This window comes from Artemia franciscana, unplaced genomic scaffold, assembly GCF_032884065.1.
Source record: "Artemia franciscana unplaced genomic scaffold, ASM3288406v1 Scaffold_1363, whole genome shotgun sequence".
Lineage (NCBI taxonomy): Eukaryota > Metazoa > Arthropoda > Branchiopoda > Anostraca > Artemiidae > Artemia > Artemia franciscana.
This window is the reverse complement of record NW_027062803.1, coordinates 74,238-89,625: the sequence shown is the minus strand read 5'-3', so window position 1 is coordinate 89,625 and position 15,388 is coordinate 74,238. Positions and strand designations below refer to the sequence as shown.

The 15,388-nt window shown below is 32.5% G+C and overlaps 1 long non-coding RNA gene across 1 annotated transcript; it reads left to right on the top strand.

Annotated features, from left to right (window-relative positions):
* The first annotated feature begins 2,759 nt into the window (after window positions 1-2,759).
* LOC136042486 (uncharacterized) lies at window positions 2,760-4,887 on the top strand. The gene is made up of 2 exons (XR_010621329.1): window positions 2,760-4,303; window positions 4,517-4,887. It is a non-coding gene; the product is annotated as an uncharacterized LOC136042486 (long non-coding RNA).
* Window positions 4,888-15,388: the final 10,501 nt, after the last annotated feature.

The window sequence follows — 15,388 nt, the reverse complement described above, 5'->3', positions numbered from 1 at the left end:
TTTTTACCTTTATAGTTTTTTTAGTTTTTTAGCTTTTTTATTTTTTTTATTAGTTTTTAGTTTTTTTTGTAGTTTTTGCCTTTTTTTAGTTTTTTCAGTTTTGACGTCACCTAATCCAGTTTTTTCAGGTGACGTCACCTGACACATCCATCCACACATCCATCCATCCATCCATCCACAGACAACTTATTTTTATATATATAGATATATATATATCTATCTATATATATAAAAATAAGTTGTCTGTCTGTGGATGTGTGGATGGATCAGGTGACGTCATGGAAAAAATTAAAAAAAGGCAAAAACTACAAAAAAACTAAAAACTAATAAAAAAAAATAAAAAGGCTAAAAAACTAAAAAAACTAAAAAAAGGTAAAAAACTAAAAAAAACTAAAAACTAAAAAAAAAACTAAAAAAAAGGAAAAAACTGAAAAATAGAAGAGAAAAAGAAAACTAATAAAATTTTAGGCTAAAAAAGGTAAAAAACTAAAAACTAAAAAAAAACTGAAAAAACTAAAAAAAGGCAAAAACTACAAAAAAACTAAAAACTAATAAAAAAAATAAAAAGGCTAAAAAACTAAAAAAACTAAAAAAAACTAAAAAAAGGTAAAAAACTAAAAAAAACTAAAAACTAAAAAAAAAACTAAAAAAAAGGAAAAAACTGAAAAATAGAAGAGAAAAAGAAAACTAATAAAATCAAGAATAAAAATAAAAAAAAATAAAAAAGATAAAAACTAAAAAAAAAAGTAAAAAGAAAAAACGAAAAAAAACTAAAAAAGCTATAAAAAAAAAGGTAAAAACCAATAAAAAACTAAAAAAAAACTAAAAAAGGTAAGAACTAAAAAGAAAAAAATAAATGACGACACTCAAAGAGAAAGCGACCGGGACAAAAGGAATGTTCGATTAGCAATCAACAAAGCACCGGGACACGGAGTATAAATGACGACCAGGACATAAGTAAAAAAAAAAACTAAAAAAACTAAAAAGAAGGTAAAAACTACAAAAAAACTAAAAAGAAAAAAAAACCTAAAAACTAATAAAAAACTAAAAAATCTAAAAATCTAAATAAACTAAAAAAGAAAAAAGGAAAAAAATAAAGGAGAAAAACAAAACTAAAAAACGAATGTATATACAGACCGGGACACCGGGATACAAATGACGACCGGGACACAGGGAATATAAATGACCATACATAAGCCATAATGATCAGGACATAAGTAAAAAACATAAATGACGACCGGGACACAGGGACACAACTACAACGGGGACGCCGGGGGGCACAGGGGGATATAAATGACGACCGGGACAGGGAATGGTCGATTAGCAATCACCATCAACAAAGCTCAAGGGCAATCACTAGAATCATGAGGTATAGATCTGAATACGGATTGTTTTCCCATGGACCATTATATGTTGCATGTTCAAGAGTCGGTAAACCTGACAATCTATTTATATGCACAGACAATGGGACAGCAAAGAATGTTGTATATTCGCAAGTTTTACGTAGTTAAAAACATATATATAATATATCTATCTATATTCACAGGTGGGACATAGGGACACAACTACAATGGCGCGTAACGACTTACGCGCGCGGGGGGGCTTGGGGGGGCGCGAAGCGCCCCCACCAACCAGGTATGACGACACTCAAAGAGAAAGCGACCGGGACAAAAGGAATGTTCGATTAGCAATCAACGAAGCACCGGGACACAGGGAGTATAAATGACGACCAGGACATAAGTAAAAAAAAAAAATAAAAAAACTAAAAAGAAGGTAAAGACTACAAAAAAACTAAAAAGAAAAAAAAAAACTAAAAACTAATAAAAAAACTAAAAAATCTAAAAATCTAAATAAACTAAAAAAGAAAAAAAATAAAAAAGGAAAAAAATAAAGGAGAAAAACAAAACTAAAAAACGAATGTATATACAGACCGGGACACCGGGATACAAATGACGACCGGGACACAGGGAACATAAATGACCATACATAAGCCATAATGACCAGGACATAAGTAAAAAATATAAATGACGACCGGGACACAGGGACACAACTACAACGGGGACGCCGGGGGGCACAGGGGGATATAAATGACGACCGGGACACCGGGACAGGGAATGTTCGATTAGCAATCACCATCAACAAAGCTCAAGGGTAATAATTAGAATCATGAGGTATAGATCTGAATACGGATTGTTTTCCCATGGACCATTATATGTTGCATGTTCAAGAGTCGGTAAACCTGACAATCTATTTATATGCACAGACAATGGGACAGCAAAGAATGTTGTATATTCGCAAGTTTTACGTAGTTAAAAACATATATATAATATATCTATCTATATTCACAGGTGGGACATAGGGACACAACTACAATGGCGCGTAACTAATATGGCGCGTAACGACTTACGCGCGCGGGGGGGCTTGGGGGGGGCGCGAAGCGCCCCCACCAACTAGGTGTTGGGGTGGCGCGAAGCGCCACCCCAACAGCTAGTATATATATATATCTATCTATATATATAAAAATAAGTTGTCTGTCCGTTACGCTAGATTATATCTTCTATATATATAAAAGAAAACAAACTAGAATGTAAAAACTGGAAATTGCATAAATATTTCGAAATATTTTGACAATAGATAAAAGTAATTCGAAAAAGAAAAATGGTAAAAAACTAAAAAAAAACTAAGAGAAAAAACTAAAAAAAAAAAAAATTAAAAATTATAAAGAAAAACCTTATTAAAAAGAAAAAACCTTAAAAGAAAAAACGTAAAAAAATAAAAAAGATTAAAAACTAAAAAAAAAGTAAAAAAGCTAAAAACTAAAAAAAGAAAAAACTAAAAAAAAAACTGGGAATTGCACAAATATTTCAATATATTTTGACAATAGATTAAAGTAATTCGAAAACCTTAAAACAGATACCCCAAATTTGAGGTTTAATTTAAATTGTTGGAGCTTTAGCATGCTTGGCACGTAAAGATTTTTCCAAGTGTCAATGTTAGAATGAACATTGAGAAATTGAAGAAAACAAATCAATAAAAAGAAGAAACTAAAAAAAGAAAAAACTAAAAAAGAAAAAAAACTAAAGAAGAAACTGTATCTATATATATAAAAATCTATCTTCTATATATATAAAAATAAGTTGTCTGTCCGTTACGCCAGATTATATCTTAAATATATATAAAAATGAAACTAAACTGAAAAGCAAACTGAAACTAAAAATGTAGAAACTGGTAATTGCATAAATATTTCTATATATTTTGACAATAGATTAAAGTAATTCGAAAACCTTATAACAGATATTTATAATTTTGAGTTTTATTATAAATTGTCGAGTGTTTGCATGCTTGGTACGTAAAATTTTTTTCTAACATCAATGTTAGAATGAACACTGAAAAATTGAAAAACATTGAAAAAGGTAGAATGTTACCAAAAAGCAAAACCAGGCTTGCGGTTCAAAGAGAAATGGCCAGATTAAGAATGTGCAATTTACGTCAACGAAGGCGTGTCGAGGAACTACCAGAGCAACGCGAAACCAGACTTGCTTCTGAAAGAGAAAGTAAAAAAAGAAGGCGTGCCGAGGAATCAAAAGAACAGCTTGGAAACAGGCTTGAGGCTGATAGAGAAAGTAAGAAAAGAAAGCGTGCCGAGGAATCAGAGCAATCTGAAAGTTATCACACAGGGATTGTTCGAATAGAAATTACAGACCGGGACACTCAAAGAGAAATTACAAACTGGGATACCGGGACACAAATGACGACCGGGACACAGGGAATATTAATGACGACCGGGACACAGGGACACATCATTAGAATAATGAGGTATAGATCTGAATACGGATTGTTTTTCCCATGGACAATTATATGTTGCATGTTCAAGAGTCAGTAAACCTGACAATCTATTTATATGTACAGACAATGGGACAGCGAAGAATGTTGTATATTCGCATGTTTAACTAAGTTGTCCGTGGATCTGTGGATCTGTGGATCAGGTGACGGTCCACAAAAAAGGTAAAAAACTAAAAACTAAAAAAAACACTGAAAAAACTAAAAAAAGGCAAAAACTACAAAAAAAAACTAAAAACTAATAAAAAAATAAAAAAGCTAAAAAACTAAAAAAACTAAAAAATCTAAAAAACTAAAAAAACTAAAAACTAAAAAAAAAAACTTAAAAAAGGAAAAAACTGAAAAATAGAAGAGAAAAAGAAAACTAATAAAATTAAGAATAAAATAAAAAAAATAAAAAAGATAAAAACTAAAAAAAAAGTAAAAAGAAAAAACAAAAAAAACTAAAAAAGCTAAAAAAAAGGTAAAAACCAATAAAAACTAAAAAGAAAAAAAGGAAAAAAAACTAAAAAAACTAAAAACTAAAAAAAAACTTAAAAAAAGGAAAAACTGAAAAATAGAAGAGAAAAAGAAAACTAATAAAATTAAGAATAAAAATGAAAAAAAATAAAAAAGATAGACTAAAAAAAAAGTAAAAAAGAAAAAACGAAAAAAACTAAAAAAGCTAAAAAAAAAGGTAAAAACCAATAAAAAACTAAAAAGAAAAAAAGGAAAAAAAACTAAAAAAAATTTTCATCTAAAAAACTAAAAAAAACTAAAAAAGGTAAAAACTAAAAGAACTAAAAAAGAAAAAAAAACTAAAAAAAGGAAAAAAACTGAAAAATAAAGGAGAAACAATCTAAATAAATGACGACACTCAAAGAGAAAGCGACCGAGACAAAAGGAATGTTCGATTAGCAATCAACAAAGCACCGGGACACAGGGAGTATAAATGACGACGACCGGGACACAGGGACATAACTACAAAGGGGACGCCGGGGCGCACAGGGGGATATATAAATGAATAAAATTAAGAATAAAATAAAAAAAAAATAAAAAAGATAAAAACTAAAAAAAGTAAAAAGAAAAAACGAAAAAAAATTAAAAAAGCTAAAAAAAGGTAAAAACCAATAAAAAACTAAAAAGAAAAAAAGGAAAAAAAACTAAAAAAACTAAAAACTAAAAAAAAAACTTAAAAAAAGGAAAAAACTGAAAAATAGAAGAGAAAAAGAAAACTAATAAAATTAAGAATAAAAATAAAAAAAATAAAAAAGATAAAAACTAAAAAAAAAGTAAAAAGAAAAAACGAAAAAAACTAAAAAAGCTAAAAAAAAGGTAAAAACCAATAAAAAACTAAAAAGAAAAAAAGGAAAAAAACTAAAAAAAAGTTTCATCTAAAAAACTAAAAAAAACCTAAAAAAGGTAAAAACTAAAAGAACTAAAAAAGAAAAAAAACTAAAAAAAAGGAAAAAACTGAAAAATAAAGGAGAAACAATCTAAATAAATGACGACACTCAAGAGAAAGCGACCGGGACAAAAGGAATGTTCGATTAGCAAACAACAAAGCACCGGGACACAGGGAGTATAAATGACGACGACCGGGGACACAGGGACATAACTACAAAGGGGACGCCGGGGTGCACAGGGGGATATATAAAATGACGATGGCGACTCAGGGAATGGTTGATTCACAGGTGGGACATAGGGACACAACTACAATGGCGCGTAACTAATATGGCGCGTAACGACTTAAGCGCGTGGGGGGGCTTGGGGGGGGCGAAGCGCCACCCCAACAGCTAGTATATATATATATATATATAAGTTGTTTGTAGGTTATGTCTGTCTGTCGAGTGACGTCATGTCATCATGTCGTCATGTTGTCATAAAGTTAGTTGTTGTCATGTTTGTTATGACGATGACGTCATTAAAAGTATTTAAGAAAATCGTTCAAAGACAAATTTTTAATTGTAAGAAGATCGTGGACGGAAAAATATTTAATCGTAAATGACTGAGAACCTACAAGGGCAACAGACACACAACTTTGGAGTTACGTCGTGTCATCATGTCGTCATGTCGTAATGAAGTTAGTTGTCCCTTCTACCATTCTCAGGCGAGAATAATAAATTTTTACAATTGTACTTCATCAGTGACGAGATACTGCAGCTTTTACTTCAAGGACAATCGGCGGTTCATAGACATGACATTACGGCCCGTGTCTTCCGGCAAAAGTTGAAATCACTGATAAACTACGTAGTAAAACTTGAAGTGTTTGGGTCAGTGCGATGCTGGATGTACTCAGTGGAATGGCAAAAACGAGGTTTGCCACACGCACATATACTAATCTGGCTACATAAAAAAATTACTTCGAACGAAATTGATGATGTGATTTCCGAGTCTGCGTTTTCAATTTAAAAGATTGCATTTCCCAATTCGATTAGCATTTGCAATCACCATTAACAAAGCTCAAGGTCAATCATTAGAAAAATGGGATATAGATCTTAATACTGATTTTTTTCCCATGGACAATTGTACGTTGCATGTTCGAGGGTCGGTAAACCTGACAATCTATTTATATGCAGCGACAATTGGACAGCGAAGAATGTTGTATATTCGCAAGTTTTACGCACTTAATTTGTATTGTATCTATCTATCTATCTATCTATATAAAAACAAGTTGTGTGTTATGCATGTTGTTTGTTTGTAAAAAGAGCGTTTGCATATGACGTCATTATTAGTACATACGGCTTTGTATATGCACAGACAATGGGAAAGCCAAGAGTGTTGTATATTCGCAATTTTTACGTAGTTTGAAACACATACATAAATCTATCTATATTCACAGGTGGGACACAGGGAAACAACTACAATGGCGCGTAACTAATATGGCGCGTAACGACTTACGCACGCGGGGGCTTGAGAAGGGGGGCGCGAAGCGCCCCACCAACTAGGTGTTGGGGTGGCGCGAAGCGCCACCCCAACAGCTAGCATATATATATATATATATATATATATATATATATATATATATATATATATATATATATATATATAATACTAGCTGTTGGGGTGGCGCTTCGCGCCACCCCAACACCTAGTTGGTGGGGGCGCTTCGCGCCCCCCCCAAGCCCCCCCGCGCGCGTAAGTCGTTACGCGCCATAATAGTTACGCGCCATTGTAGTTGTGTCCCTATGTCCCACCTGTGAATATAGATATATATATATATATGGTTTTAACTACGTAAAACTTGCGAATATACAACATTCTTTGCTGTCCCATTGTCTTTGCATATAAATAGATTGTCAGGTTTACCGACTCTTGAACATGCAACATATAATGGTCCATGGGAAAACAATCTGTATTCAGATCTATACCTCATGATTCTAATGATTGCCCTTGAGCTTTGTTGATGGTGATTGCTAATCGACCATTCCCTGTCCCGGTGTCCCGGTCGTCATTTACATCCCCCTGTTTCCCCCGGTGTCCCCGTTGTAGTTGTGTCCCTGTGTCCCGGTCGTTATTTATATTCCCTGTGTCCCGGTCGTCATTTGTATCCCGGTGTACCGGTCTGTATATACATTCGTTTTTTAGTTTTGTTTTTCTCCTTTATTTTTTTCCTTTTTTTTTCTTTTTTAGTTTATTTAGATTTTTAGATTTTTTAGTTTTTTTATTAGTTTTTAGTTTTTTTTTCTTTTTAGTTTTTTTGTAGTTTTTACCTTCTTTTTAGTTTTGTTAATTTTTTTTTTACTTGTGTCCTGGTCGTCATTTATACTCCCTGTGTCCCGGTGCTTTGTTGATTGCTAATCGAACATTCCTTTTGTCCTGGTCGCTTTCTCTTTGAGTGTCGTCATTTATTTTTTTCTTTTTTAGTTCTTTTAGTTTTTACCTTTTTTAGTTTTTTTTTAGTTTTTAGTTTTTTTAGTTTTTTACCTTTTTTTAGTTTTTTTAGTTTTTTTAGTTTTTTAGCTTTTTTACTTTTTTTATTAGTTTTTAGTTTTTTTTTGTAGTTTTTGCCTTTTTTTAGTTTTTTCAGTTTTTTTTTAGTTTTTTATTGGTTTTTACCTTTATAGTTTTTTTAGTTTTTTAGCTTTTTTATTTTTTTTATTAGTTTTTAGTTTTTTTTGTAGTTTTTGCCTTTTTTTAGTTTTTTCAGTTTTGACGTCACCTGATCCAGTTTTTTCAGGTGACGTCACCTGACACATCCATCCATCCATCCATCCACAGACAACTTATTTTTATATATATAGATATATATATATATATATATATATATATATATCTATATATATAAAAATAAGTTGTCTGTCTGTGGATGTGTGGATGGATGTGTGGATGGATGTGTCAGGTGACGTCACCTGAAAAAACTGGATTAGGTGACGTCAAAACTGAAAAAACTAAAAAAAGGCAAAAACTACAAAAAAAAACTAAAAACTAATAAAAAAAATAAAAAAGCTAAAAAACTAAAAAAACTATAAAGGTAAAAACCAATAAAAAACTAAAAAAAAAACTGAAAAAACTAAAAAAAGGCAAAAACTACAAAAAAAAACTAAAAACTAATAAAAAAAGTAAAAAAGCTAAAAAACTAAAAAAACTAAAAAAACTAAAAAAAGGTAAAAAAATAAAAAAAATAAAAAATAAAAAAAAACTAAAAAAAAGGAAAAAACTGAAAAATAAGCTAAAATAAAGGTAAAAACCAATAAAAAACTAAAAAAAAAAAAGGAAAAAACTAATAAATGACGACACTCAAAGAGAAAGCGACCAGGACAAAAGGAATGTTCGATTAGCAATCAACAAAGCACCGGGACACAGGGAGTATAAATGACGACCAGGACATAAGTAAAAAAAAAAAAACTATCTATATATATAAAAATAAGTTGTCTGTGGATCTGTGGATCGTGGATCAGGTGACGTCACCTGAAAAAACTGGATCAGGTGACGTCAAAACTGAAAAAACTAAAAAAAGGCAAAAACTACAAAAAAAACTAAAAACTAATAAAAAAAATAAAAAAGCTAAAAAACTAAAAAAACTAAAAAAAGGCAAAAACTACAAAAAAAACTAAAAACTAATAAAAAAGCTAAAAAACTAAAAAAACTAAAAAAAAGGCAAAAACTACAAAAAAACTAAAAACTAATAAAAAAAATAAAAAAGCTAAAAAACTAAAAAAACTAAAAAAAGGTAAAAAACTAAAAAATAAATAACGACCGGGACACAGGGACACAACTACAACGGGGACACCGGGGGAAACAGGGGGATATAAATGACGACCGGGACAAAAAAACTAAAAAGAAATAAAAACTAAAAACTAATAAAAAAAACTAAAAAATCTAAAAATCTAAATAAGCTAAAAAGAAAAAAAAGGAAAAAAATAAAGGAGAAAAACAAAACTAAAAAACGAATGTATATACAGACCGGGACACCGGGATACAAATGATGACCGGGACCCGGGACACAGGGAATATAAATGACGACCGGGACACAGGGACACAACTACAACGGGGACACCGGGGGAAACAGGGGGATAACCTGACAATCTATTTATATGCAAAGACAATGGGACAGCAAAGAATGTTGTATATTCGCAAGTTTATATAACATAGGGACACAACTACAATGGCGCGTAACTATTATGGCGCGTAACGACTTACGCGCGCGGGGGGGGCTTGGGGGGGGCGCGAAGCGCCCCCACCAACTAGGTGTTGGGGTGGCGCGAAGCGCCACCCCAACAGCTAGTATATATATATATATATATATATATATATCTATATATATAAAAATAAGTTGTCTGTCCGTTACGCTAGATTATATCTTCTATATATATAAAAGAAAACAAACTAGAATGTAAAAACTGGAAATTGCATAAATATTTCGAAATATTTTGACAATAGATAAAAGTAATTCGAAAAAGAAAAATGGTAAAAAACTAAAAAAAAAACTAAGAGAAAAAACTAAAAAAAAAAATTAAAAATTAAAAAAATTAAAAAAAGAAAAAACCTAAAAAGAAAAAACGTAAAAAAATAAAAAGATAAAAAACTAAAAAAAAACTAAAAAAGCTAAAAACTAAAAAAAGAAAAAACTAAAAAAAAAACTGGGAATTGCACAAATACTTCAATATATTTTGACAATAGATTAAAGTAATTCGAAAACCTTAAAACAGATACCCCAAATTTGAGGTTTAATTTAAATTGTTGGAGCTTTAGCATGCTTGGCACGTAAAGATTTTTCCAAGTGTCAATGTTAGAATGAACATTGACAAATTGAAGAAAACAAATCAATAAAAAGAAGAAACTAAAAAAAGAAAAAACTAAAAAAGAAAAAAAACTAAAGAAGAAACTGTATCTATCTATCTATATATATAAAAATAAGTTGTCTGTGTGTGGATCTGTGGATGGATCAGGTGACGTCATGTTTGTTCGCATATGACGTCTGAATTATTTCACACTAATACAAAAGAAGAAAAAAACTAAAAAAGGTAAAAACTACAAAAAAAACTAAAAAGAAAAAAAAACTAAAAAAGCTAAAAAACTAAAAAAAACTAAAAAAAGGTAAAAATCTAATAACTAAAAAAAACTGAAAAAAATAAAAAAGGCAAAAACTACAAAAAAAATAAAAACTAATAAAAAAACTAAAAAAGCTAAAAAACTAAAAAAACTAAAAAAAACTAAAAAAAACTAAAAACTAAAAAAGAAAAAAACTAAAAAAAAGGAAAAAACTGAAAAATAAAAGAGAAAAAGAAAACTAAAAAAATATGAATAAATATATATAAATTTAAGTTGTTTGTGGGTTATGTCTGTCTGTCTGTCTGTCGAGTGACGTCGTGTTTGTCCGCATATGACGTCTGAATTATTTCACACTAATACAAAAGAAGAAAAAAAAACTAAAAAAGGTAAAAACTACAAAAAAAACTAAACAGAAAAAAAAACTAAAAAAGCTAAAAAATAAGAGAAAAAGAAAACTAAAAAAATATTAATAAATATAAAAAATATAAATATAAATATAATATAAATTAGCAATCAACAAAGCACCGAGACACAAATGACGACCGGGACACAGGGAGTATAAATGACGACCAGGACATAAGTAAAAAAAACTAAAAAACTAAAAAAATGGTAAAAACTACAAAAAAACTAAAAACTAATAAAAAAACTAAAAAATCTAAAAATCTAAATAAACTAAAAAAGAAAAAAAAGAAAAAAGGAAAAAAATAAAGGAGAAAAACAAAACTAAAAAACGAATGTATATACAGACCGGGACACCGGGATACAAATGACGACCGGGACACAGGGAATATAAATGACGACCGGGACACAGGGACATAACTACAAAGGGGACGCCGGGGTGCACAGGGGGATATATAAATGACGATGGCGACTCAGGGAATGGTCGATTAGCAATCACCATCAACAAAGCTCAAGGGCAATCATTAGAATCATGAGGTATAGATCTGAATACGGATTGTTTTCCCATGGACCATTATATGTTGCATGTTCAAGAGTCGGTAAACCTGACAATCTATTTATATGCACAGACAATGGGACAGCAAAGAATGTTGTATATTCGCAAGTTTTACGTAGTTAAAAACATATATATATATATATATATATATATATATATATATATATATATATATATATATATATATATATATATATATATATATATATATATATATATATATATATATATATATATATATATATATATATATATATATATATATATATATATATATATTCACAGGTGGAACATAGGGACACAACTACAATGGCGCGTAACTAATATGGCGCGTAACGACTTACGCGCGCGGGGGGGCTTGGGGGGGGCGCGAAGCGCCCCAACCAACTAAGTGTTGGGGTGGCGCGAAGCGCCACCCCAACAGCTAGTATATATATATGTATATATATATATATACTAGCTGTTGGGGTGGCGCTTCGCGCCCCCCCAAGCCCCCCGCGCGCGTAAGTCGTTACGCGCCATATTAGTTACGCGCCATTGTAGCTGTGTCCCTGTGTCCCACCTGTGAATAGAGATAGATATATATAGAGATAGAGATAAATATATATAGATATATATAATAGATATATATATAGAGGTAAATATATATTTTTAACTACGTAAAACATGCGAATATACAACATTCTTCGCTGTCCCATTGTCTGTGCATATAAATAGCATTTATATTCCCTGTGTCCCGGTCGTCATTTGTGTCCTGGTGTCCCAGTTTGTATTTTCTCTTTGAGTGTCCCGGTCGTCATTTGTGTCCCGGTGTCCCGCTCTGTAATTTCAATTCAAACAACCCCTGTGTCTCAGTCGTCATTTATATATCCCGCCTGTGCCCCCGGCGTCCCCGTTGTAGTTGTGTCCCTGCGTCCCGGTCGTCATTTATATTCCCGGTCGTGATTTGTGTCCGGGTGTCCCAGTCCGTAATTTTTCTTTGAGGTTCCTGGTCGTCATTTATATTCCCTCTGTATCGGTCGTCATTTGTGTCCCGGTCTGTAATTTATCTTTGAGTGTTTTTTCTTTTTAGTTTTTTTTAGTTTTTTTTATTTTTTCAGTTTTTTTTCTTCTTTATTTTTCAGCGTCACTATGAAGTACAAATCGCCGAACCTTTGTTTTTTAACTTAAATCTGGTAGGCATTGATGACCTTGTCCAAGTCAAAATCCCAAACCCAATCATCATCGCTATCATTTTCAGTTTTGATATTTTTTGACTCTCGCTTTCCAGGTGGATTTTCATCTAACCGCGCGGTTTTGCGTTCTTTAGCCGCAAGCCTGTTTTCTTGCTGTTCTTGTGATTCCTTGATTCCTCGGCACGCTTTCTTTTCTTACTTTCTCTATCATCAGCAAGTTTTTTGGCATAGACTCTTTGAGCAGCTTCCTCGGCTGTTGCCATTGTAGGTTCTTCAGTCATTTTACAATTAAACATTTTTCCGTGAACGCATGTCTTAAATACCATTAATGACGTCACCGTCTTTGCAAAAATGACGACAACTAACTTCATGACGTCAGTCGACACAGAAACATGACGTCACCTTACAGACAGACGGACAGACAACTTATTTTTATATATATAGATATATATAAGCCCCCCCGCGAGCGTAACTTGTTACGCGCCATATTAGTTACGTGCCATTGTAGTTGTGTCCCTGTGTCCCACTACAGGTTTACCGACTCTTGAACATGCAACATATAATTGTCCATGGGAACAACAATCCGTATTCAAATCTATACCTCATTATTCTAATGATTGCACTTGAGTTTTGTTGATGGTGATTGCTAATCAAACATTCCCTGTGTCTCCATCGTCATTACATATATGTTCACTTAGCGGCACATTTACAGAATGGTCAACGTGTTTATATCTCGGAAACCAACGTGCAACAAAGAGCCCTGAATCCACCGGATACAAAGTTAACCGCTTTCTTTTCGCTTTGCAAAAATGATTCTTTTGCAAAAAAACTGCTGTATACTGAAGTGCCTTCGTATTACACCGTGGAATACTAAAAATAAAGTATTTGAACGTCGAAAACAGGGTAAGTCAGTCGACGGCCAACCTACCATCTTCAAAGATACCACGATAGGAAGACTCTACACCGTTCACCGCAATCAACATGAATGCTTCTTTCTACCCCTGCTTTTGGTGAATGTACCCGGTCCGACATCCTTTGAGTATTTGAGAACTGTAAACGGTACTATACATGACACTTACCGTAGTGCATGCCAAGCTCTGAATTTATTGGAGAATGACCAACACTGGGATAACTGCATCAATGACACATGCGAAACGTCAACTCCAAGTCAAATTCGCGCATTGTTTGGCATCATTTTAACAACTTGCTCTCCATCAGCTCCTACAGAAATATGGGAAAAATATAAGTCAAAAATGTCTGAAGATATACTCCATCGAAAACAGTTAGAGACGTCAGATATGACTTTTGATTCTACATCAGAAATTTATATCTATTGTCGTATGTACAAAATAACATTTCCAAGTTAACGTCGGAACAAAAACACATTTATGATACGATAATGCATTGTGTCGATAACAAAGTTGGAGAAATTTTCTTTTTGGATGCGCCAGGAGGTACTGGTAAAACGTTTGTGATAAAACTGATTCTTCGATCAAAAAATGATATAGCGTTGGCAATTGCGTCGTCCGGATTAGCCGCAACATTGCTGCCTGGTGGAAGAATTGCTCATTCCGCTTTGAAATTGCCTCTGAATTTGCATGCTACAGAAACTCCCACGTGCAATATTTTCAAATCATCTGGGATGGGTAAAGTATTGCAGCAATGCAAACTTATTATTTGGGATGAGTGCACAATGGCACACAAAAAATCACTCGAGGCTCTGGATCAATGCTTGAAAGATTTGCGAGGGAAGTCGAAACCCTTTGGCAGCACATTAATATTGCTTGCGGGAGATTTCAGGCAAACATTACCTATAATACCGAGATCAACCCCTGCAGACAAAATGAAAGCTTGCCTGAAAAATTCTAATTTATGGGCATACGTAAAAACATTAAAATTAACTACAAATATGCGTGTCCGATTGCAAAACGATGACTCTGGTCAAACATTTTCAGATCAATTGCTGGCAATTGGAAACGGAAAGCTCCCAGTAGACTCAATTTCAGGACGTATACAACTACCTGCTGATTTCTGTAATTTAGTGACGTCCAAAAATGAATTGATTGAAAAATTATTTCCGAATATTCTAAACAATTATAAAAATAATAAATGGCTAAGTTAAAGAGTGATTCTTGCACCCAAAAATATAGACGTCCACGAAATCAACAATATTGTTTTGACCAAGATTCGAGACCAGGCTGTCCTTTACAAGTCAGTCGACACAGTTTTTGAACCAAATGAAGCGGTTAATTATCCATCTGTATTTTTAAATTCCGTGGATCTTTCAGGGTTTCCACCACACGTGCTATAACTAAAAATAGGCGTACCAAAAATACTTTTAAGAAATATCAACCAACCAAAGCTTTGCAATGGCACGCGACTTGCCGTAAAAAAACAACGGAAAACCTAATAGAGTCCACAATCTTGACAGGGCCTTTTGAGGGTGAGGCTGTTCTTATTCCTCGCATTCCCATGATTCCAACGGATCTGCCTTTTCAATTTAAAAGATTGCAATTCCCAATTCGATTAGCATTTGCAATCACCATTAACAAAGCTCAAGGTCAATCATTAGAAAAATGTGGTATAGATCTTAATACTGATTGTTTTTCCCATGGACAATTGTATGTTGCATGTTCGAGGGTCGGTAAACTTGACAATCTATTTATATGCAGCGACAATTTGACAGCGAAGAATGTTGTATATTCGCAAGTTTTACGCAGTTAATTTGTATTGTATCTATCTATCAATATAAAAACGAGTTGTGTGTATGCATGTTTATTTGTTTGTAAAACGAGCGTCTGCATATGACGTCATTATTAGTACATAAGGCTTTGTATATGCACAGACAATGGGAAAGCCAAGATAGTTGTATATTCGCAAGTTTTACGTAGTTTGAAACACATATATAAATCTATTTATATTCACATTCACAGGTGGGACACAG